At 38.7% G+C, this 24,483-nt stretch overlaps 1 protein-coding gene and 1 long non-coding RNA gene across 2 annotated transcripts in view; one reads left to right on the forward strand and one right to left on the reverse strand.

Moving 5' to 3' along the window:
* The window catches only part of tmem132e (transmembrane protein 132E), a 505,320-nt gene that overhangs the window by 224,341 nt on the left and 256,496 nt on the right, over nt 1–24,483 (reverse strand). The window lies entirely within an intron of this gene.
* LOC121654235 lies at nt 14,079–23,589 on the forward strand. The gene is made up of 3 exons (XR_006012923.1): nt 14,079–14,091; nt 17,387–17,390; nt 23,404–23,589. It is a non-coding gene; the product is annotated as an uncharacterized LOC121654235 (long non-coding RNA).

Here is a 24,483-nt window from a genome sequence, read left to right on the forward strand (position 1 = left end):
ACCGCTATTAACGAGGTGGCCAAGGAGTTTTATGGCCACCTCGTTAATAGCATTGCTAAAAGAGCATTGTTGGGGAGGTGGAGGGGGACTCCACCTCTTGCGTGTTTCATAAGCATTGCATCACAGGTCTGAATCTCACATCCCAATCAGCCACATGTAAGCAACATGCCATCACATATGATTTGGATGTTTTTGACAATGAAAATGCTTTGGTTAATGACAGCAGATTTAATTTCCACTTTGCAAATTCCCTCTGGGATTAAAATATTCTGTTTTTTCTTTTTTTTCTTTTTTCATTTGAAATTTCATTTCATTCTCACTTGGGGCTCTTATTGCAGTTTTATTGCTGTCAATAGCAATAGGAAACTGGACATTGCTGCTATTTGCATTGTTTTGCATGTCTGTTCTCCGCCAGTGAAGGAAAGTTAATGTAATGTTGTGACAAACCAATGATGCCGTCTAATACGTCTGGCATAACATCGCTGAAAGCTGGCTGTGATATCTCCGACCTGTAAGCCAGGTCCCTCTGGAAGGTGTCGGTTGCCAGAAAACCCTGTGTTGTCAGAACTTGCAGAAGGACTGGCACAGCGTGTTTCCTCCTGATGCGTCTTTGTAACGCTGGGCTCAAACTATTACAAAGGTCCAACAGCACAGCAGGAGGCAGTCGGAACCAGTTCATGAGCCATTCAGTAAGTCTTCCTGGTCTCTGAAAATTCTCTAACTCTGGAGTTTCTTGCTATATTGTATAGCAGTGCCAGATAAGCTATTGTGCGTCTTTACACATTTGGGTATATTCAACCACCAGTCAATTTTCTGAGTAGCTGCAAATTTTTATTATTCATTATATCAATATTATTCAAATTTTATAACATTTAAGTTTTGTTTCACAGCAAAAGAAAATATTTTAGTGGTTGATTTTTTTGACCGGCAGGGTCAGTGTTGGCATGGAGGTAAGGACATATTTGGGGTATGCCAGTCTGAGTCTATCAACATTCCAAGGTTATGATCTTGGTCAGTGATTTTAAGAGCCTAAGTCTCCAGGTTGTCTCCAAGACACAAAGTTGTACATCATCTGCATAACTGTGATAATTAATGTTGAAGTTCTCTAATATTTTGGGAACATATAAAAGTTGAACAGAAGAGGTCCAAGGACTGACCCTTGGGGGACTCCACAAATCATGGCCACTCGCTCAGAATCATAGCCGCTGATTGTAAATAACTTCGACCTTCTAAATAGGACCTGAACCAGTTAAAGACTTCTCAGAAAGTCCAACCCAGTTTTCCAGCCTGTGAACCAGGATTCTGTGATCTACAGTATCAAATGCAGCACTGAGATCCATCAGAAACAGGACTGATACTTGACCAGAATCAGTATTGAACCTAATGCAGGTAAAAAGGTGTGCTAACAGACTGGAAAAACTCATCAGGCTGGCGGGCTCTGTGGTTGGCATGAAGCTGGACTCCCTGGTGACAGTGGCAGAGAGGAGAACACTAAAAAAACTACTGGCTATTGTGAATGATGCCAGTCACCCTCTGCACACTGTCATCAGTGCACAGAGAAGCCTGACCAGTAACAGGCTGTTCCTCCCCAAGAGTAGGACCAACCAGCTCAGAGACTCCTTTGTCCCCCGAGCCATCAAACTGTACAACTCTGCATTAGGCAGGAGGGGGAGAAGGAGGGGGGAGAGGGAGGTGTGCCGTCCGCCTGATACAACACATGCACAATAACCCATACAAACAGTTGCTATAACTTATACGTGCAATAGTGAACTGGGAATCTGTACCACCTCTACTGTGTGCAATGCTTGTTTATATTATTTTATTTAACTTATCTTTTTTTTTATTGCATTCTATTTTATACTTTTCTTGCTCCTTATTGCCTCTATTTTACTTTATACCTGTATTTATATCTTAGTGCTTCTCCTGCTTTACTGTTGGTGTTGTATTGCTGCTGGTACCCAAATTTCCCTGAGGACTCTCCAAAGGGATTAATAAATTATTTCTATTCTATTCTATTCTATTCTATTCTATTCTAATGCCATTTAACACTTTAACCAGAGCTGTTTCAGCGCTGTGATGAGGTTAAAAGGCAGACTGAAATTTATCAAGATTCAAGATTTACACTTTAATTTAAAACGTTATTAAGCCGGTTAAATACAACTTTCTCAATAATCTTGGAAATAAAAGAGAGGTTAGTAACAGGTCTATAGCTGTTCATTATAGAGTCGTCTAGAGTCCTTTTCTTTAGTAGTGCCTTAATGACGGCAATCTTTAGTGACTTGTGGAAAAATGCCTGGTGCCAGTGAACTGTTAACTATTTGTAGATGACTTTCAATTGAGGTAAAAACTTCTTTTAAAAAGTCGGATGGTATCATGTCCAGACTGCATGTTGTTGATTTCAGAAGCCAACTTATTTCTTCTAGGATTTTTAAATTAATCACATTAAATTGTGACATAACCCCAGAGTTATTTGTAGGCTTTTAGACACAGACTAATTTTTTTCTTTGACTGTGTGGCATTGATATTTTGTCTAATTATTTAAATTTTTTTCAGTAAAAAGTTGTCAAGATTGTTGCATTTCTCAGTGAAAAGGAGTTTAGGATTTGTAAATTTTTTAATCATAGCAAACAGAGTGCAAGAATTGTTGACATTCTTGTTAATCATTTCAGATAATACAGCTGTCTGCCCTTGTATAGCTCATCTGGTGCTATAACACTTTCTTAAAACGGCAGAAGATAAGCTTCTAAAGCTTCCTTTGTAACACAGTTCTTGCAATTGTTAATCTGAAGGAGCTAGAGCTGTCTACTCACAGCATTTGGATTGTAATGATGGAGCAATCAAATAAATGCTGAAAAACAGAGGAGGTGGTTCACCACCTGTGAGGCATTTTGTCTGTTTTCCTCCATTAAGTAATTTTTCTTTTTTTCTGTAGTCTGTTTGCAAAACACAGCAATCATCTTCCTTTAATAAGTGAAATGATTTAATGCACTGGTTTATAAAAGCACAGCTGAAAGGTTAGACAGCAACAGGGACATGTGTTATTGGGATTAAACTGCATCACCTCATGATGTATTTCACATATTGATGATTGCAGAATGCCTTCCCTATCCAGGCAACCGTAAAAACAGAATGTGTATAACAGTAGTTATGCATCTTTAGTTGCTGCCATTGTGCAAAATGATAATTTTATCAGGATTTTTATGTTGATAAAGAATAAAAAGCATTCCCTGAAGAATGTACATTGAATAAAATTCACCGATTGACATGCTAAAAAAATATGAACTGCATGAATAATTCATTAGAGTTGCTAGAAAAGTCGTGCCCCATTTATTGCTGCATTACAAACATGGGCTCAGGTGCCAAGCTCCATTTTCAATATTAGTCAGTGCACGCTGACATCCTGCGAAACCAAGGTCACAAGGCTGTAAAATCACTGGCACGGTTTGACGTTGACCTGCACAGAACATCTGACTTCGGTCTGTTGGTCAAGAGCAACAGATCATCCTGGCTTAACTTGGACAAAAAACTCCCCCTCACTCTCCCTCCATCAGCTTCTGGCTGCTTTAGTCAATAATCGGTTCTTCTGTTCTCTCCGTCTCACTCAGCTGTTTCTTCTCTGGATTTAGGAGCATCTCTGTGAATAGCGCAATTTGTTTCAATGAGTTATCAGTTTCATTATGATATTGCAATTCATCACAAGTGATCAAAGTCTAGGTGTTTTGATTGTTTTATTCAGGAAAAGCAAGATTCAGGCCCCCACTTTACCTAAGTGGCCCACCATCTGGCCCTGCTCTCCACATCTCACTCGACTATAACATATTGCAGTGCCATTCAAAATGATTTACACAAAGAGCTTCCTGAGTCACCAAATTGACCACTGCTGTGTATCAGCTGTAGCCCTTCCACCTCATATCAGCTCCCCTCCCCAACACACACACACACACACACACAAACATGCACGCTGGTCCACTGATGCACTAACATGTCAGCATAATGAAATTAGACAGCGTAGTTAGTGACGCTGCATTGTCCTTATTCATTTGTGGCACCATTCCCACCCCACACAGCTTGTTCACCCCTTCCAGGGCTGGGGGACCAGGATATTGCTAATCGTTCACAATAGAGGGATTAGCAGGCGAGGACAATGGGGGTCTAAATGTCAGAGCCCATCACCTGCCTAAGGCCCTCTTTGCCGGACAACAGTCAATGGGCAGCAGGCGGCTGGTAAACAGCAAAACACAGCTTGTTGATAACGGCCTGGGAGGGGTGGCGCTGGGCAGGGGGATTTTAAAGAACTGATTCTGTCATTGTCCTCGTGTTTGTAGACAAGGCCACAGATTGCCTGAATGGGCCAAAGTAAGGCCTTTCTGCATATAACAATTTTCATCCAGCTTTCAGTATAATCAGCACTTTGAGGACTTTGTTATAAAGATTAGAGGTTAATGAATCCAAAGATTTCTCTTAACAGACCCGCAATATATTACCAAAACGAAAGAAATATCAATTAATTCTAACCATTCTCCATCCAAAAGAGAATTGGGGTCAGAGTGACCCAAAACAAAGGGAGCTGATGTTAATTAAAACTAAACAAAAGTAGACAAAAGAGTCAGACAGAAGGACAACACAGCAGAAATTAACAGGCAAATACTGATGTTCCTCCATTTAATAGTTCACTCCACTTCACATATTGTTCCGCTGTAAGATTAGAAGATGTTTTGTGAGCTCAGATCCAGAGTATTCATCGGTATGGTTTTTAGGACAAACTGGACACAACAAACCATAATCTTACCGTACAGATACCAGGAAACTAATATTTCTTATTTTTCCTGTTATTATTATGTTTACTTTACTGTCCTGATCCAGGATCTTTCATTTAGTTTTTCTTTGGACATTTTCTGCTTTTCACTCATTTTCAGTTCAGTCTTTGTATCAGTTAACTTTTTGGAAAAATGTTTTGCCTTGTTTTTCTGTTTAACACTGACATATGAATTATGAATCACTCATCAAAAATAAATCATATCCAAGAGATAAACCAGTGTTGTGTTGAGACAACTTAGCAAACAATCTACTGGATCATTAGGCTTTTTTTTACCAGCAGCATGTCTAAAAGACATACTTTTTCTTTAGTTACATTCACAGAAAACGCCAATGATAACACAGTTTAATATAAACTAGTATTGTTGCAGCAATAAAAAGCTGTTAGCTCAAAACCTGGCATATTTTAGCATGAGGAAACTGGACAAATGGAGGGCAAATGAAATGCAATGAAGTGAACTATCTACAGCAAGTTAACAGGATGTGAAAGGAGAAATAGGAACAAATCTAGCAAAGACTTGAACCAGGACCTAAGAGATGCATCTGGACCTACAGTAGATCCATCTGCTGTTTGCTGAAGCCTAATCAAAAATGGTCTCCATGGAAACATGGCTGTCAAGAAGCCATTCTTAAGGAAGTGAAACAGAGAGAAAAGCCTGAGGTATACAAACCTCAGGTCTGATGGAAGGATGGATCCTCCCCAGAACCTGGACCTCAACTTTATTAAAAGAAGTGTGGGATCCTCTGGACACTGAGCAGAACAAAAGGCAGAAACATCCAAGGAAGAGCTTTGCAAAGTCTGGAGGACTATTCCTGAGGACTACTTAAAGAAATGGCAGAAGGTTTATCTAAGAGGGTTCAGACTGTTTTGATGAATGAAGCTTCTTAGAGAAAATATTCCCTTTCAAGCTCTCTAGAATAACTCTGCTTTTGCCTTACAAACTGTGTTTCCATTTCTATTTGGACATTTTAATCAATCACTGGACCTATTTTTAGTTTTATGATAACATAATAAATGAAAGGTAGCTCAAGACTTGCACAGTAGTTTATTTAAATTTGTTTGTTCTGCAAAGCACTACTGTAATAATGGCAGTCATCATTATTATATATTAATAAAGCAAGTGGGAGATTTGCAGAGTATTGACAAAGGAAGGTATTGATCATCCTTGCTCTTGCTTCTTAAGATATTCTTATATCAATTCACTGACCCAAAGCACAAACTTGCAACGTGCAAGGTTATGAAGTGTCAGTGATTGAAAAATTGGGCTGTCATCATACTGTAGCTGACTCTCAGGGGAAAGCTGGCATTCTTTAGTAGCTGGCTGTTTTCATGGCAAGTGTAAACAGTTTAAAGAAATATTGAATTTAGGGATTGTCATGCTTTGCAAACCTGCCAGGAAGAGATGAAGACTTCACTTTCAAAGATGCCACATGTCTGTTTATTCCTTCCTCATTTTTCTGCACACATTCTTGAAAAGCGACCAAAATTGGCCCTGGCACACGGTAGCAACTGTCTCACCAGTGCCAACCAAGGCACTCCAAATCCAAATCCATCCAGCTTGTACTTATGTGCAAGTGCCTCTTCTTTCTCTGTAATGCTCAGCCTAATCTTATCAGAGCATACTGCTTTCAGCCAACCAAACAACCTCTCACCTTATGATTACTGGAGATCACTTCACAGCAAAGAAGGAAACTCCACCAATGCCGCTTTCAAGAAAATGTGATGCAAGTAGGGTTTGAAGAGTAGAATTTCTTCAACATTCTTCACAAGTGGACTGTACAGCTTTGGGCTGCACAGTCCAAACACACAGGTCCCTTTTAATTTATCACCGTTTGCACTGTCCAAATCATATAGTGAATTAGCTTTGTGAGAAAAGCAGTCCAAGTTGGACACCATACCGTGTTCACCTTAGGTTTGTTTGACAATGCAAAACAACTAACATGAAGTGGCTAGTTGTGTGTGTAAAAAGGAAGTAACAACTATCACACAATGTTTTGCTATTCTGCAGCTTTACAGGATCACATGCAAAGTTTTTTTTTTTTTCACAACTTAACATCAATGGTACAAATCAGCGATGTCATTTATAGCTTCAGCCCAGTCCAGGGAGTACTCTGCTTGGTAACTTGGGTAGGCTTCAGCCCCCTTTGACGCTGAGTAGGACATAGAAAGTGAATAAATATCTGTAAACAGCCAAGTAATTTTCACATATCTAACCTGCTTTCTTATTCGCTTTAGTTTTGTCCACACCACCACAGGTATGTGGGAAAACAGTTTTACCCTCCAATGCCCTCCCCAAAATATAAAATCTCATCCACACTGCACAGTTTACAAAACTGCCAGTACCCCACAGCCCCCATCCTATTTTGCAATCTACCCTCTAGCTTCTGTTTCTTAAACTGAATGGATATAAACATCTGGCTTGACTATGTTGTCAGGAAACAATATCTTGGGGATGCACTATCGAAACCGCCAGAACAGGGCTAGCCAGGGTCCACACCACAGCCATAGGGCTGCAGTGCAGGACTCCCTGCTACCCAGACAAGGGTGTTCCCCACACCAACTACCCTGCAGACCAAGCAGGCATAGCTCCCAGCATGGATGATCCACATGAGTAAAACTTTGAATTTAAAGATATTAGACAATAAGACCAAATAAAGGAAAGAGGTATAACATATAAATAAAGGAGATCATAAAAACAACATACTTGTTTATAAATGTACAAAATTAGGTCAAGTACTGAAAGAAAACAGACCTGTTGCCTGTACATTTTTACTCCTCTGTTAATGTCTAAGACAACCATATTACTTCATAAAAATTCATATTTCTACCTTAAATGACCCCAGGATAATTTGGATTGTTTCATTCAACATATGTTGAATTAATGTTAAATAATTAGGAAGTAAAATATTTGTTCCTTAATAAATGTAGAAAAATCCACTTTTATGAATAATTTTACACAGAGACATTTATTTCTTGTTTAAGACCTTGCAGTGAGAAAAGCAGACCTTCATATATAATTTTTTGTCAAATCCAAACTTCTTGTTGCTGCGCAGTAGCACCATGAAAAATAATTAGGTGCCACATCAGCTCAAACATAGTGGCCTTACATTCGTAAAACCTATTGTGGTTCATGAAGTACATATTTGTAAATGGAAGTAATGCGGTAGAGTTGAGAGACCTGCAGGCTGGAGTGTAAGCTAACGCCATCCAGCATTGAAGTTTTTAACATGAAAGTGGAATCAAGAAACCAATCATCCATCATGAGATAATTGGTGCAATTTTTAACAGACAATCAAAACAGAATAAACATATTATCTACAGATGCAGAAAACGTCCAAAAGCAGAACAAAAAGAGTTTGTGAAATAAATAAACATTATACTGTACTGAACTAGTAAAATCTAATTAGTACCTTTAATGTTAATAATCTTGACTTAAGCTTTTAAATTTGTACTTGTATGAGTCTTGTTAGCCTGTTGGTTGCCTTGTTGTGCAGGTTCACATACACATGATAAATAAATGACTGTGATGATCTCATTATATCATGTCATGTATTTGAAAAGATTTTAGCTGTTAAACTGGAAGTGGATTTGATTTAGTTATTTATTTCAAATTAAATTGTGAGTGAGATCCATTAAACAGTGGTAATATTAGAAAACCCCAAGCCACTTTGTACTAGAACAACTGGGCCTCAACAGAACGGTTAAGAACCGCTGTCTGATAATATTACATCTTGGTAAACCAGGGGCCTGTTCCACAACGCAGGTTCAACTAAAAAGAAACTCTGGGTTTACTCAGTCAGAGCTCAGAAACTTTGGTTCCAGAACTGCTGCTGTGAGTTGGTTTAATCAGCTCTGAGTATCTTTACCCAGAGTTGGGAACCACAACAAAAGCTATCATCAACAGACCACCGAGACCTGGAATCACCATGGCAACCACTGACAAAAAACTATTTATTTTACCCGACTGGAGCGAGAAGTTCATAAGCATTTGGACAATACAAAGAGGTATTTTAGAACAATGCTGCTGCAGATGCTAAGAAGAGAGGCTGCATCAAACTGCTGCATGAGTCAGTGTGAAAGTTGGAGTCCACTGGTCCATATGGGTTATTATGTTGGTGGATAGAAGAAAATCTTAGTTTTGCAATAGACCATAACTGGACATTTTTATGTATATTTCACACTTGTTAATACACACACACACACACACACACAAAATAATAAATAAAAAAAATTCTGTGGCTATTGCTACATGTAGTAATTTAAGCCCCAGAAAATGTTCATAAAGTGTATGTCCTCTCACCTGAAATTCTGATTTATATATACAGCTCCAGAAAAAATAAGAAACCACTGCTCAAACTGCTCAAATTGCTGGTGGGTAACTTTCTACTCTTTCTGCAAACTCCTCAGCTGCGCTTGATGGGTTGTGACCATCCATCTTCATTTTGATGTCATTCCAAAGGTTTTCATCGGGGTTCAGATCTGGAGATTGAGCTGGCCATGACAGGTTCGTGATGTGGTGATCCTCCTTGCAGACCTTGATTTTCCTGGCTGTGTGGCCTGGAGGATTGTCCTGCTGTAATCCTCTGAGTTGGGGGGGATACAATATTAACATAAGGAAGAAAATGTTTTTCTAGGATAATCATGTATGTGGCTTTATTACTGCATCCTTCACAAAGACACATTTGCCTGATTTACTGAAGAACCCTCTGATCTTCACTGAGCCTCCTCTTCATTTTATAGTCAGAGCGACACACTGGCTTGTAGGCCTCTCCAGGTCTCCATCTAACCATGAAACCACTAAGTGTTGGGCAAAGCTAACAACTGGACTCAGAGAAGATGACCTTACTCCAGTCTTCTACAGTTCCCGTGGTCTTTATCAAACCTCAGCCTGAGGTCTTTGTTTCTCACCGATTAAAGTGAGTTTTGCATGACTCCAGTCCGGCCTGAGGAAGCCGGTTTCCAGCTGTTCTTGCTGTGCACATAACCCCGGTCTCAGTTTGCCACTGTGTTTGATAGTCACTTAATGTCAGCATCTGGTTCTTGAATGACAAGTTTGCAGTTATCCCTTTTAGTTCACATTCGCTTTGAGTGTAGCTTTGCTGTCCAGGTAGAGCAGAATGAGATGTGCTTGAGTAGGAATGAACTTTTTGGCAGTAATACTCCAAGATGTGGATTTAGGAATAAATGACAGTGCTCTGTTATTTTATTACGGAGCAGTTTTCACCCAAAGAGAAACATTGAGTTTCTCTTTGGGTGACCCTGCCGATGAGGAGGTTCACTTCATGGATTCAATAGCTATGGTGACAGACTTGACTTGCTTCCTGGAACGGAAAAGTTTCCATCAATTCAGAGTTAACATACTTGGTATGTTTCTTTCTGGAACAGGTCCCTGGTCATGACCACAGTTTTCCTTTATTATATTCCGGAGTTAGGCAGATCCCAGTGACACTAATCACTTTTTAATTACCCACAGATCTAAAGTGAAGTTGACACCATCATATTAGGCCTGTGTGTCCTGGGAGCTTATTTGACACCATGATAATTTTCTATGCATAATATGGTTAGCTGTCTAAACAGGCACCTGTCCATCAATCACAGATTTTCATCACAGAATACTGCTGGGGGAGGAAAATGTATTTGTATACGCTAATTGTCAACATAACAGCAATTAATGAGTATAAACTGAGTTTGAATAAGCTCAGTAAAAGTAGCACAAAGCTATGTAGCAAAGGATTATGTCAAATTTCTGTCAAATTTGGAGGAAAGGAAACAAAATCTTCAGGACAAAACACACACCATAACAATCGCGTTTCTCTTCTTCACTAAACAAACTTTACAGCTGATCATCCACTTTCCATGTAGAGGAGGCGAGTTATCAAGGGCCCCTAAGCATTCGTCTGACATGGCTGACAGAGAGAGAGGGACCAGGGACAGGAAGAGAAAAGCTGACTGGTGGTGCAGACCTCCCCCCAAACTGTCTCCTCACATGTACTTAGGAGCTGCCAAGTCTTGTGTGATATTAATGTCATCTGCCTTTTGTAATTTGACTTGGGAGTTCAAATCTTGTCTCAGCTTTGCCTTTCTTGTGTCTGCAGGGTCTTACATGTTCCACAAAGAAGAAAGGGGAGAGATGCTCATTGGGCTTCGGTTTCAAGCAGATGTCAGATGCACCTCACTTCCTGCCATAAACTGGGATGAGCCTGCCTCTTGCAGTACAGAAAAAAGGGTCATTTGGCAGCTCTGTCAGCATCTCACAGTAATGTGTCTTGTGTATGAAGTGGTAAATGGGAGCTTTAACTCACGGATGACACGCACTTTGGTGAGAGTCATAAACCGACTGCTTCTTCTGAGGGATTTGTTTATGCCAAGCACCTGATATGTCTACGTTTGTTTGACAGACCTAAGAGTGGCCATGCGTGGTAGTAACTAAGCTGTGACAGCAATGCCAAACAGTTTCAGGTCATTTAACATAAGAGAACAGTTGGTAATGTACCACGCTGTCAATGCACTGTTTTGACTGAAGAAGACACTTTCCATCTCATAGCAGAACTAACACACCTTCAACATTTAATGTCAATCGTAGGTGAGAGGCCAAATTTAATGATCGTGACTGTGATCATTAAGTAGTGATCATCATTAACAGGCAGCAGAAACCCTGCAACCCTGAACAGGATGAAACAGGTTTAAAGAACGGATGCAATGGAAACTAACAGAATTGTATTGTCAAAGTTTTTCCAATGTGTTATTCTATTACTGTAAACTTGAAATTGTGTTCATGCTTTCATTTGTGTGTCTGGAAAGAGGGCAGAACGGCGGTACAGGCGGATTTTAACGGCTGTTTGCAGAGGTTTGTTTTTTTTCCACCGATACTCATGTGTTAACATTTTCTCACAGAAGTTGTGCTGGATCTCAATTTAGCTGATTTTCTAGAAGGAACTTTTTGCTAGTTGTTGTTTTTAGCTGTGCACATTTCTATATGTGTACTTGATTAGAATCAAATCTGACAGCCCCACATACTTTATCCCCAAGCCTAGGAAAAGTAAAGGAGTTTCCACTATTCTTTTGGTTTTTCCTTATGATTGGAAAACATTGAAACTACACTGAGGTGGAAAGCATGCCAGGTTGCTGGTTTAAACAAGACAGTCGCATATTGAGACAATAGTCACATGAACTTTTCATATATTCCTTACAATTAAATGACAAAATTGTTACCTGTCCCTAATTAAGAGACTAAAACTCGGTCTCATCAAGCCAGACTGTCAAAGTTGGACAACCTTCCATTTTTTAATGGGGTTAAATTGATTGTGGCAAAAATAATTGTCCTGGTCAACAGCCAATCAAGCCCACACAGAAGTTAAATCTGACTGATTTGTGCCAGCTTTCGCTCCAGCTTGATAATTTGGACTTCTCCTTTAGTAAAACATTTCAGAAATCATTCAGCTGTGACATTCACATTATCACCTTGGCGATGAAATCTAAAACATGGTCTATTGCAAATGCTCTGGCAAAGTTGTGTAGAAGAATGAGTCATTGAATTGGTATTGCTGAACCAGAAAATCCACCAAATTTACAGCACACGATATCTCTCCTTTATTTCCTCTGCCACCCTCAACACCATACGAATGATAGACTGGGTTGGGTTTTAATAACATACCCAGTGACTTCCAATGACTTCCTTGACAACAGGGGTTAAAGAGTGTATCCATCAACAGGACCAACAACCTTCCTGCCTTTTCCTTTACAACTGACCCCGACCTCTGACCTCCCTTGTGGAGGAAAGCATCTGTTACAGAGGGTCCTACATCAATAACAGGTCACATTACATGTTTTAGGCGTGGTGATGTCTGTGCTCCAGCTTTTCCATCTTCTTTTTCAGTCTGCTGTCCAATCTTAAAAGGTTGAGTAATGACAGAAGGGTTCCAGTAGGCTGCACTTTACTTTAGATTTCCATATCCTGATTTATGTTTTGGCACTCCTCAAATGAGACAGCATGCCTACACAAAGGCTTAAGGACATCAAAAGAGCCCAACTTCCGCCTTCAGATGCATATCTTAGGCTGTGAGGCTGTGATGGAGGGGGTAAGCCTTGAAAAACACAGACATACGCACACACAAGAGCAAATAACAGATGAGCCAGAAGCCGATTGGAGAGATTTCGAATTATGCAGAGTATGTGTGGGGGCGAGCTTGTGTTCAGAACAGAGTGATAGTAAATAAAAAAGAGCCTCAGTAAATGCCTTGAGCCAGTGAATTGAATTTCAGAAGATACTGGAACAGACTATCAATTTTAGACCAAGTAATCAATATGAAATATGACTTCCATGTCACTACTTTACTGAGACTGTGTGAGAGTCTGACCAACACAGAGGTCTATCAACACTTTATGCTCTTGGAGCAGCTAGAAGGTAAAAATGACCATTTAATATTTTCCAACATAAAAAAACTTCAATAAGGTCATATGGGATTTATGTAGATTAAAAAATGGCATTTGATTTTTTTTTTTGTTTTCAAGTAATAGAGAAATGAGTAGAGTAATTCCCTTGCAGCAGTTAGAGGTCAATAATAGATCAAGGGCATCTTAAAGATGGATTAAAGAGAAGCAGAATATGGCTTTCATCTGAGCATAAAACAAGAGTTTATTATTTGTGATATACAGTAAGTCCAGAGTGTACTAAGAAGTAAAAACTCCATCCAGGGCAGCACATCATCTAAATCCAATGTTCTTTGCTTAAACTATGTGAATGATTTTTAATTTTTCTTTGACCTGATAAAAAAAAGTGTTTCTACAACCATTTTTGCTGAGTACAAGCCAATTAAGTCATTTCATTTTTATCTGCATGACCTGAAGTATTGAGGTTACTAACGTGAAACGATTTATATCTTATATCTTGCCCTTTTGAGAGGCATTCATGAAAAGGTCATATTTTAGTGGCTAAATATTCTCATTAATGAAAAGGTTTTTCTATTCCAGAGAGTGGAATTGACCTAAAGTTATCATATTTCTTAAAAATGAAAGGGCAAAAATCTCCACAGCCTGTTTAGTTGAGATGCAGCATATGCAACAAAAATGCATAATTCTTCTACTGTAGGTCTAAAAGATGACTTGTATCGGATCCTAAAGAAAAATCAACATGGGCCTCATGGTGATGCAAAAAGGTGTGCTTATTCAAATCTAGAAAATTGTGCATTTTCTATTTAAAAAATACATATGTATTTGTAACACAGATACAATTATTTTATGTTTTGCTTTTTTTCCATACTTTATCAACAAACATTGTGCAGGGGCCATAGGATAAGCACTTTGCAGGTATAATGGCACTGCAACTAAATGGCTTCAGTATCATTACACATCAGCATACAACATAACAGCAGAGACAGCGGTTGTTAAAACTACACTATCAAAATGCAAAATAAGAAAATTATCGATTTAATATCCAAGTCATATTCCGTGTATGCTGAATCTTCATTTTGCCCTTTGATCCTTTTACTGAGTAGAAGAAAACCTGCTTCACATAAAATCTTTTTTCATTATCGTTTCACAGCAGCGCTAATTCTGGTTTAAATGGCATCGGTACCATTAAGCTTACTGTGCTGGTAAATAGCACTGATGGTATAGAAGAAAGACAAGTCAAATGCTTTCCTGCAGAAAAGAAATAAATAAGTCAACAGAACAAATGTTGTTTTGATCTTCTTAAAGGAAACTTGCATGCAATCCTTTTCTTAGCCTAAGCTCTTATTTCGCATGACAAGATTTTGCTGACTTTTCCACAGACCAGTGACATTTTAAAAGCCTAGCCCCCTTGTTGGTTTCAATACTGTTCATTGTGCATGGAAAAAAAAGCCCAAACATGTGCCACTTTTCTCAGCATGGACACTGTAGTCCAGATTCCATTAAGCATCCATCTCTTCTCTCCTGAAACAGCAAAGTGAGGGCTTGAGGTTCAATGCACCACAGCAAAGTCTGAATTCAGATTGTTTCCTTCAGTTCAATCCTAACCAAGCCGAGACGTAACTGTCAAACATGATGATAAGATACAATCTCCCAATCTTCAAAGATGCAATTTACATTGCCTGATAAGGAAGTACAAAACAGGTAACCTAAAAATAGATTTAGTTTCACATTTCAGAAGTGACAGGCATCCTATTAGCATCCCCCCTCACAAAAGAGAACCCTGAACCAACAGAAGTAAAGTCAAAAATAGCTATGAACAGCCATTAGCAGTGTCTAAACCTGCAGGGCAAGATGGTTTGACAGCAAAAAAAAGTGTTACATTCATTAGCCTAGAAAAGTTTGATTTCTTCCATTCGTGGTGAACTATTACCGGCAGTGCTAGGGTTTTTGAGAGTTGACAAATTTACCTAATAATGGATTCAGACAGAGCAAATTAGGCCTGACATCTCATGGCCCAGTGCAGACTCAGGTCGAAAGTTGGTGCCTCTGGGATTTAGACATTATGTTAACTGATACGAATGCCCGACGTACCCATTTAGCCCTCTGTCAGACATTTTTATCCAAAAGGGAATAACATTCATTAAACCCCCAAAAATCATGTTGCTTTGCAACATAATGAAAATCAGTAGAGCAATACAGCAATCTATGGCCTCAGACTTTCAGAGAACTGAATAAAAATATCACTAAGTAGTAATATTTCCACTAAATTGTCTAGTAATGGACAATGCTGTGTTGAAAAGGGATAAATAGATTGGACTTGAACTGTATAAGTATTTATAAAATCCCCCATTTTGCATGTAATGCAGTCTTTTTAAATGTGATGTGTTCTTAGTTTGCTTGCATCAGCATTATGTCTGAAAATCAGATCAGACTAAACTATGTTTTATACTTGCAGCTTTTCTTTCTACTGTAACTTTTACTTACTCAGCACTAAAAGCCTTAGCTACAAGGCCAACAACAATTTTCTGTCCTCAATCATGAGACACTAACTTTTTACCTCATGACTTTAATAGAAAAAAGAAACGCTCACAATACATTACACCTCTGAACTACGACCTTTTCAAGGAAGAGGACACATTTAAATGTGAAAAGTGGCAGTGATTATTATGTACTGGACACATTTATAACTCCAATTCCAAAACACTGGGGTACTGTGTAAAATGCTAGTTAAAACAGATTACAATTATTTAAAAATCTTTCCCAATAGAACATGAACGACATATCAGATGTGGAAACTGAGACATTTTCATTTTAAACAACTATTTGGTAATTGGGTTTGTAAAATCATTATTTTATCCACAGTTTCAATGTTCCTCTTCTTTATATGATCATTTACAACATATTGCATGGATGGATTTTGGTCTCCAGGGCAACTTGCAAATTGTTTTCATTGATTGTTTTATAAAGTTCATGCTTTAGAATGTACTTACAGAAGACTGTAGTAGTCCATCTCATGATATAGCCACTGCAGTTTTCAATTAATAAAATAAGACACTCGTACATTCTTCTTCATCAACTCTGGTTTATTGGATGGATGAACTTCTCTCTGAGGTTGGGCCAGCAGTGAACTAGTGGTCCTCCTAGCTTTGAGTACTAATATTACAGCAAAGAAGATGGAGGAAAGCAATAAAAACAGCATAACAACAAAGCTTTGAATCCCATAATATGGCTAATAGAGGCAGATGCATCAATGCTGGTCTTTTATATTTTTGTATTGTCATTTTGTTTGTTTTATTGCAAATTAAATGCATTTTCAGTCTCGTCCTTCAGCAGATGATGGCTGTATGGATTCTGGTCGACTCTGCCTCCGGCTACAGGCAGTTTCAAGGTAGACAGCTAATCGAGATGAGTGTTGGGACAGAGCCAAGACAAAGCGAGGGTGGAGCAGGAGGAACAGACAATACACTGCCTGTCTGGGGAAGAGGAGGATGTGTGTTATATTTCGAAATGGTCAGTTGAATCCTTGATGATGCTTTGCATAGATCAGGTTACAGTGTTTAGGAGTTTTCCTTTTTTCTTCCTGTATGCTTTTGACCTGGAGTCATGTTCCCATCGGTAAGGCTGTACACATTTCAGAAACAGGAGACTCCAGAGTTAAACATGTGGTCTGAAGAAAAGATATCCTTGATGCTGAGTGTACAGTAATGGACCAGGAGTACCATCTTCCCCTGTGATGATAGATATGTAGTATATCCTTCCCCTCGCTGAAGTGAACCACATATTATAATAAGGCAAGTGCCAGGTGCCACAATTTAGAGAATTGTTTGGCAGAAACAAGTTAATGAAACAAAGTACTTAAGGACTTAAGCACCTCTTATTAATGAGTGCTGTCACCAATGGTCTAGTACGGACTTGAACCTCTCAGAACATTTTTAAAAAACAAAAGTTTAAGAGTCACTTAATACATTTGAATGCATCTTTTGAGTCAGTAAAAGAAGCATGTTCAACCTAAACAAGGTCTAACGTTTAGTATTTAGCAGTCTAAGAATTTCTAGAGTTATGGTTCAAGGATATTGACAAAATGGTTTTAATGAGGTCTCATAAGATTCTGACAAGATGATGCAGCTGTTTGTGATCTGATATCAGTGTTTCTTTTCATTAACTTTCAAAGCCCAAAAGGGCTGTTTAAAGACTTTTGGCAAAGTCTAAAATGCGATCGACATCTTTTTATTCTCGAGCCAGTTTTACCCATAAACACAGGAGATTTTCAGCAATGTGGAGAATTTGGTCTGGTCTTTTGTCAGCAGTGGCAGTTCACACAAGCACTTCACACCCCAGGAGGTTGTCAGCTGAAGAAGCTCTCTTACAGCAGGAAATGTGAGGGAGGAGCTCAGAGGATGCAAAATCTGATGTAAAAAAAATACACTGTGGCAAACAATGTTGTCTTGAAAACATCAAAAATAATGGGTGAGGCCCCTTAAAGATGCACTATGGAACTTTGGCATGTTATTTTTTTACCGGCTACTTCATCATCCATCTTGCAATCCTACCTATACCGTAGGCTTTCTCCAGCCAGTAAAAGACAGTCTTATCTTGACTTGTGTCCTGTCTCTTGCTTTTTCTGTTTTTCTCTTTCTTGTCCTCTCTTTTTTTTTCTTTTTTTTGCTGAATCAGACACGGTGTGCATTCAAAACTGCTGGTGTGTTGATATCCACTTGCTAGCATGAGAAAAGGTGCACAAAGTGAAACTCAGCTGAAATGTCATGTGTCCTGGAAGAAAAGGTAGAGAAGTGGTTTCTCAGCCTCGGGAAGCTGCTGAACAGTGGCAGCTCCAGAAATGTATGTAATAATGTGTCTGAGAGTGCACAAAAAAAATCAGTAAACAGGTAAATAGAAATAAAAATGTAGTGGCAACTCTTAATATTGTCCATGCCCACCAAACACCCTCAGTAGTAGGAAATGATGCAGACTATTTACTGCTATCATATAGTCTCATATAGAGCTGTTCAGAAGATTCATTGGCTGGGTGGAAAATCTCCACAAGAAGTCCAGGACCAGTGATGGAGACATTTGTGTTCTCACAGCCCCCCTCTTCCCAACATCTCTGGAACTTTTCAGGACTCCAGCTCAACACCATATTTTAGTTAAATTTTTTTTGCCATGGAAATCCACTTGTAAAGAAAACAAATCAGAATCTGTTTTTATCAAAAATACATCTAAATTTGGATGTTGTAACTGAGAAATGGTGGCACCAAGCCACTTGGCAAGCTGCTAGCTGAGTCATCAGCAGTGGTTTGTGGTTTGTTGGCTAGCTCCATACCACAGCCTAAATAATCTGCTCTGCCTGCTTCAGATGTCTTTATTAAGTGATATGATCAATACTTTCATAGTAAACAGGTTTGCAGGGTAAAGTCACAAATTCAAACTGTAAAGTAGAAATGCCACTTCACTAAATGGAAACAGTAACTACATGTAAATAAAACATGATGATGAAAATTATTATTTCATTCAACAAATCCTCCAGTCAAAACTACTATAGGTTGTTTGTTCGTGTCTTTAAATATGAATCATAATAGTATTGTGTGTAAGTCTAGGGCAGGAAAGCACAGAAGTCGTTATATAGTCTCTTTTAGTAGGGAAGTCAGATGGAGCAGTAATGTGCAGCACAATCATTTACACATGGGATGTGGACCATGCAAAAGTTAAATTCAAAACTACTCAGAGTTAGAAGATGTTGACGGTTTGGGCTAAAACACATCTAAACAACGCAGAGACGTAGAGATCGTCTATTGGAAACAAAGATTTTTTTATCAGGATCTTTATCTTGATGTCAGTCTAAATCAAGATATAGTATAGAGTTGGTTCATGGTGTTGATATCAAAAGGAAACAAACACAGTTCAACTTTAAAGCCGAGTTTGGTTCTGTTCCAAGATGATGCTTTACTGTTTAAAGCTTGCACTGCAAGTGGTAATCATATCACTTAGAGTTACAACAAATAAATAAATAAACAGCTCATATTTAGGACTAAAATGCATTATTGTTATAATGCATTTTTAAAAATAATCACATAACTTTTTCCTGCATGGGCCAACAACAGTCCTCGGTACATTGTATGTTATCCTTACCTGTAAATTAACAGGTAATACTGCAGTTAAATCAGTGAGAAAGGATTGTGAAAAATAAAAGTTAAAGCATTTTTAAGTTGAACAAGTTGTTTTCAGTTTTAATTTCTTCTTCATTTCAGCAGATGAAACCTCATCAAGATTTAAAATGTCTTTTCCAAGAGTGACCGAGCCAAGAAGGCAGAACATCCACGTGTTTATAAAGTACCACAAAACAATAAATCAGATACAGCTGCTAAAGCAGACTATATGGAATACAGCCAAGAATGAACTATACAGAGGAGTTTAGATGCAGTTACACTGACCAGGGGAGTTCCCTCTCAAGCCCTCATAATCGACTTAAACCTCCCCCTAGAGATCAATTCTGTTAATCTCAAAACAAATATAATAAAATATAGCAAATATAGTGTAAAATTCAAAACAACCTTCATCCATTTTGTTGGTAAAACTTGACAAAGCCAAATTCTAATACCCTCTGCAAAGTCAAATCCAATATGCTTTAAGTACTTTGAGAACAGTACACCCATCTTAGAAAATCCTTGCCAGCCTCCACTCATCCTCTGCCCAAAGACCGCTTTGTGTGATGAACACTTACTTCACTGCTGCAGTGGAGTTGGTAAAAGCATTTTGCAGATAGCTGCCACCGTTATGTTTACACAAAAATTCATCAAGCGCAAAATGATCTTCCTGGAAAACGATCACTGGATAAATGACACAAATAAACAAATACCCTCCACACACTGTACAAAATCAATACCACGGAGTGAAGGGTGTTCAGATTGCAGACAGAGCAGCACTGATTTATTACAATTGCACTTAAGTTGCCATTATTGTGCAGGTATTCTATAACAGAACAGTTTCTGGCTGAGTATCATATTGCTTGAGTAGTCTTCATTATCAGATAACAATTGCTGGTAAATGGTAACAAATAGAGAGGCTGGTAAGTAGAGATGAGGCCAGATAAGATATAATGAACTTATACAGGCTTTGTGCATTCATGACTGATTCAGTTACCACCTAATGTTACCCAGTCTGTGATCAAATATAAAGAAAAACCACTTTCCAATAGCAGTACACCTAATACCATTTCTAATAGCAATGCACTCAGTGTGTCGCTGTAATTAGGCCTACAGAGTCAAACAATGTGATGCAGAATAAGTGTCCTCCAAGCTGATCAGAAGTTTAATGACAGACGATGTACAGCATCACTTTACTCTGATTTTTAAAGGGCATACATCTCACCAGTTTTCTCTACACTGATCATGCAGCATGTGTCACTTTTCCTCTCAGCCAACAACAGAATAAATTCCTTTGAACTGATTGATACATTATAAATGTTTTAATAAAATGTAAGTGGATTTTGGACTGTGTGAGGAGTGCATCAAACCATGCGACTCTCGACAGAATGCAGAAATGGCTGCTGAAGCTGATACAGGATTATCCTCTGGTGGATTTTGACATTATACATCTCATCTCCTCCTGCAGAAGTCGTATTGGACAATAGCAGACTGGAGCTTAACAAACCGATTGCTCAAGCAGGGATCACATAGGCTCTGTACACACCATTCTATCTCCCTGATTTTATTTTTCTCACCTTGCTCGGCTCTGTGAGGAAACACTTATTGGCTTCAAGGTAAAAAAGAAGAAGTGCAGAGAAAATGTGAATATATGAATAGTGACATTCATACACAATTTATGATGTGTCTGTTAAAATGTAACAAGAAAGCATAATATGGAAAAATGCTAAAAGTCTTGGTGCTGTGGTATTTCAAATGATTCAGATTTGTCTTTGACCTGGCACTCAATAATGTATCCTGGAGTCTTTTGCCAAATGAATGTACAGAAATGGAGAACATACTCCTTTATTAACTCCTTCTCCCGCCAATACTTTGCCTGTTTGTTGCTCCAGTTAGCAGCACCAGGCAGAAAATATCCAACATGATTCATGGTTTTAGGCACAACATTTTATAAATAAGCCACAGTAACTCATTTGAAAAGTCTCTTGGCTAGATTTTGCACTTTGGAACAATAAACTACATAAACATAAAGTTACACCATTCAAGGTTAAAATTTAGTACGACAGGATTTGGTAAATACAAATTGGCAGGGCAGTAAGGTCACCGCTGGCAGGTCACCAGTCCATTACAAGGCTCTTAGAAAATAATTCAACAGGTCTAGAAGGTGTAAAGGCTGGAGAGAGGCTGATTATTATTTATTTATTGGTCATAATATAATGAAAAGGGAAGTATGTTTTATCATTTTCTCATGTGAATTCTTAATTTGCCATCACATTTATCATTTACAAAAAATAGAAAAAAAAAGAAAAAAAGCTGGTTAATGTTACCAAACTTACAAACTGAAGGATTGCTAGTACACATTTTACCATAGTCGTGAACATTGTTGAAATATTTCCATTAACTAACATAAATTTACTGTAGCGTTACTGAAAGTTAAAGCCATGGCTGAAAATCAATCCACAGCAAACAGAAAGAAGTCAGGAAACTTAGAAAAGCATACAAACCTTCTGAAAACAGTAAAAATCACAAACTACCGTCCCAAAAGCCATTTGTAGGAGAACAGAAATAACACTGTTGTCCATATGATTAATTTAGCAGGCCGATATGGCTGCAGAAACGATGCACAGAGAACACACAACGCAGTGTGTATCTTTTCTGCTGCTTATGCAACCATGTACTTGGCATCCCGGTGCACTTGCTAGAATGCAAACCTAATTCATATGTTTCAAAATAAATGCATTTACAGAGACAGCTGCTCCGATATTGCTACTTAATTATGAGTGTCTTGAGGGGAGAGACGTGCATCATGCTTTGTTTGGAAACCACATGGTTTTCTCCAGGGAATTGTCTGACAGCATTCATCACGTTTCATTTTGTTCTCTCTGACAAAGCTCTGTGTAGTGAAACGTTCAAGCAACGGTGAACCTAACATTTGTTCTTGTTAGTCTGTTTTATGTTTCATAAGGTAAAGGCATTATAAATCCTAATACAGCTGCCTTTGGGGAAAAAACAAATGGATGGCTTGAGACAGCATGGAAGATTTACAGAATCTCAGCTGCATTAGTAGGTGCACATTAATAGGTGACCCAGTGAGGTTATTTTCTTGCTACACCCTCGTAATAAAAATATAAAATTATAATTTTATATTCCAGCTATTCCTTAAAAAGAAATATTTTATTATTATCATGTCATTTTAAATTTCGGAGGGCCCAGGTTCAAGTCCTCAGGCTGGCAACGAAGGTGAACTGTGGGCCTTTGCCCATAGGAAACAGTAGTATATAATGGAGCCTGACCACTTAACCATCAACTTTCAGGACCAACTCTCCAAGCTGTTTATGTTTAATACCTTGGAGTAAAGTCCTTTCACATTGGTTCTGGTTAAACGGGTGTGAATGCTGCCAGATCACCAGAAAGCACTGAGGTTCTGAGACTCCAGAACGGAGCCGAGGCCAGAACCATGTCTCTGTTAGCTAGAGTTAGCTAGAGATGGTTAACTCATGACTACTGTGTGAAATGGTAACACTTGCTAGCTAACTAAGCTAGCAAACATTACTTTATATACTTTGTGTGTGTGCGTGTGTGTGTGTGTGTGATGGCTACTGTGTGAAAGAGTATGTGTTTCTTATCATTTATCATCAAATGAGTCTTTTAAATTGTTTGTGAAACTAGCAAGCTAACAAGACTGTATGTACTGCATTGATTTGTTTTGTAGTTTTAAGCAATGATTAATCAGATTTTCTAAGGGTCTTTCGAAGTCATCTTCTGTATCAATACTTCAAACATTAAATAATTCTTATGTGGACCAGAATAAAATACAGATTGGCTTGAGAAAAAATTGATTTTAAGACAGGCCATATTTGACCCACTTAGGCCACATTGGCACTGGTGCTCTTTGATCTGCTTTAAACAATCCCACATGCCATTGGGAAAATGTAGCAGACAAACTAATGTTTTATAAACTTGGGCTCTTGGAAACATTCTGGTCCGCAGTCCAGACCACTTGGTGGCAGTAATGCACCAATTTGTTTTTTGAAGAAGAAGAACTGCAGAAAAGAGATGTCCGAATGTCCACCCTACTCCCTACAAAGTGCCCTACATAGGGGCCACGCCATTTTGTAGGCGTGTCTGAATGTCCACAGAGAAAAAAGTAGGGCACTTAAAATTACCCACAACGCATCTTGAAAAGTAGTGAGCATAATTGGTTACTAGACGGTCAATATAGACCAAAATGTATTGCAGGCAGAAGCTAAACATGGTGCAACGAGGTGAAAAAAAACATTATTTTTTTATTGAATAGATATGCGACAAAGAATAAAACACAACATAAGGAATAAAAATAAAAATATTTACACACAACTTTGGATTGGATTTGGAATGACATCTTGAAGCACGTTGTGGTTGCCGTGGTGACGGCTGGTAGTCACGTGGTTTGTGGCGAGGAAAAAATAGGCAGCTTCATGTCCGAATCGCCGAAAGAATGAATGCACTATGTAGTGTGCTATATAGTGCAGCCCTATGTAGTGAACAAGGGGTTAGGGAGTAGGGTGGACATTCGGACGCCGCCCAAGACTGACTAAATGTATCAAAGAGAGAAAAAGAAAGAGAGAGATATGGAGAAAGGTAACTGGGATGAAAGAGGGCAGATATCTTGCTCAAAAAATTTGTTTCTTAATACATCTTCCCCACGTCTGCGATGTTATGAGCAGTGTTGTGTCTGAACGAGCTCATTAAACGACTGTTTATGAACTCGTTCATATTTTGAGAGAACGTGAACTGAAAATACTGTATTTCTGCCTGATGAACATTATTGTGAGCGCGCTCATTCTGGGGTTTGTGAATGGCATTCTCTCACAGTTGAACTTTGTTCAAGAGAGTGCCAGTTTCCCATGGAGCCTTCCAGGCAAAATCCTGGCTAAAACCCATCGTAAATGTGCCTTAATATATAGGTGAAAAACACCAAATCTGGCAATACCAGCCACCACAGGGTTGCGCACCGTGCATGCGTCATAAAAAAAGGCCATTCAAGCAAGCATTTCCTCATGTTTTTATACCATAGGAGTTAAAGCAGCAGCTGGCTACGAGTGGGAGGCAACATTAGGAAAATGCCAGTATTCTGAGGGTAATAGCTCACAGCAA

This window comes from Melanotaenia boesemani, chromosome 15 (genome assembly GCF_017639745.1).
Source record: "Melanotaenia boesemani isolate fMelBoe1 chromosome 15, fMelBoe1.pri, whole genome shotgun sequence".
NCBI classification, from domain to species: domain Eukaryota; kingdom Metazoa; phylum Chordata; class Actinopteri; order Atheriniformes; family Melanotaeniidae; genus Melanotaenia; species Melanotaenia boesemani.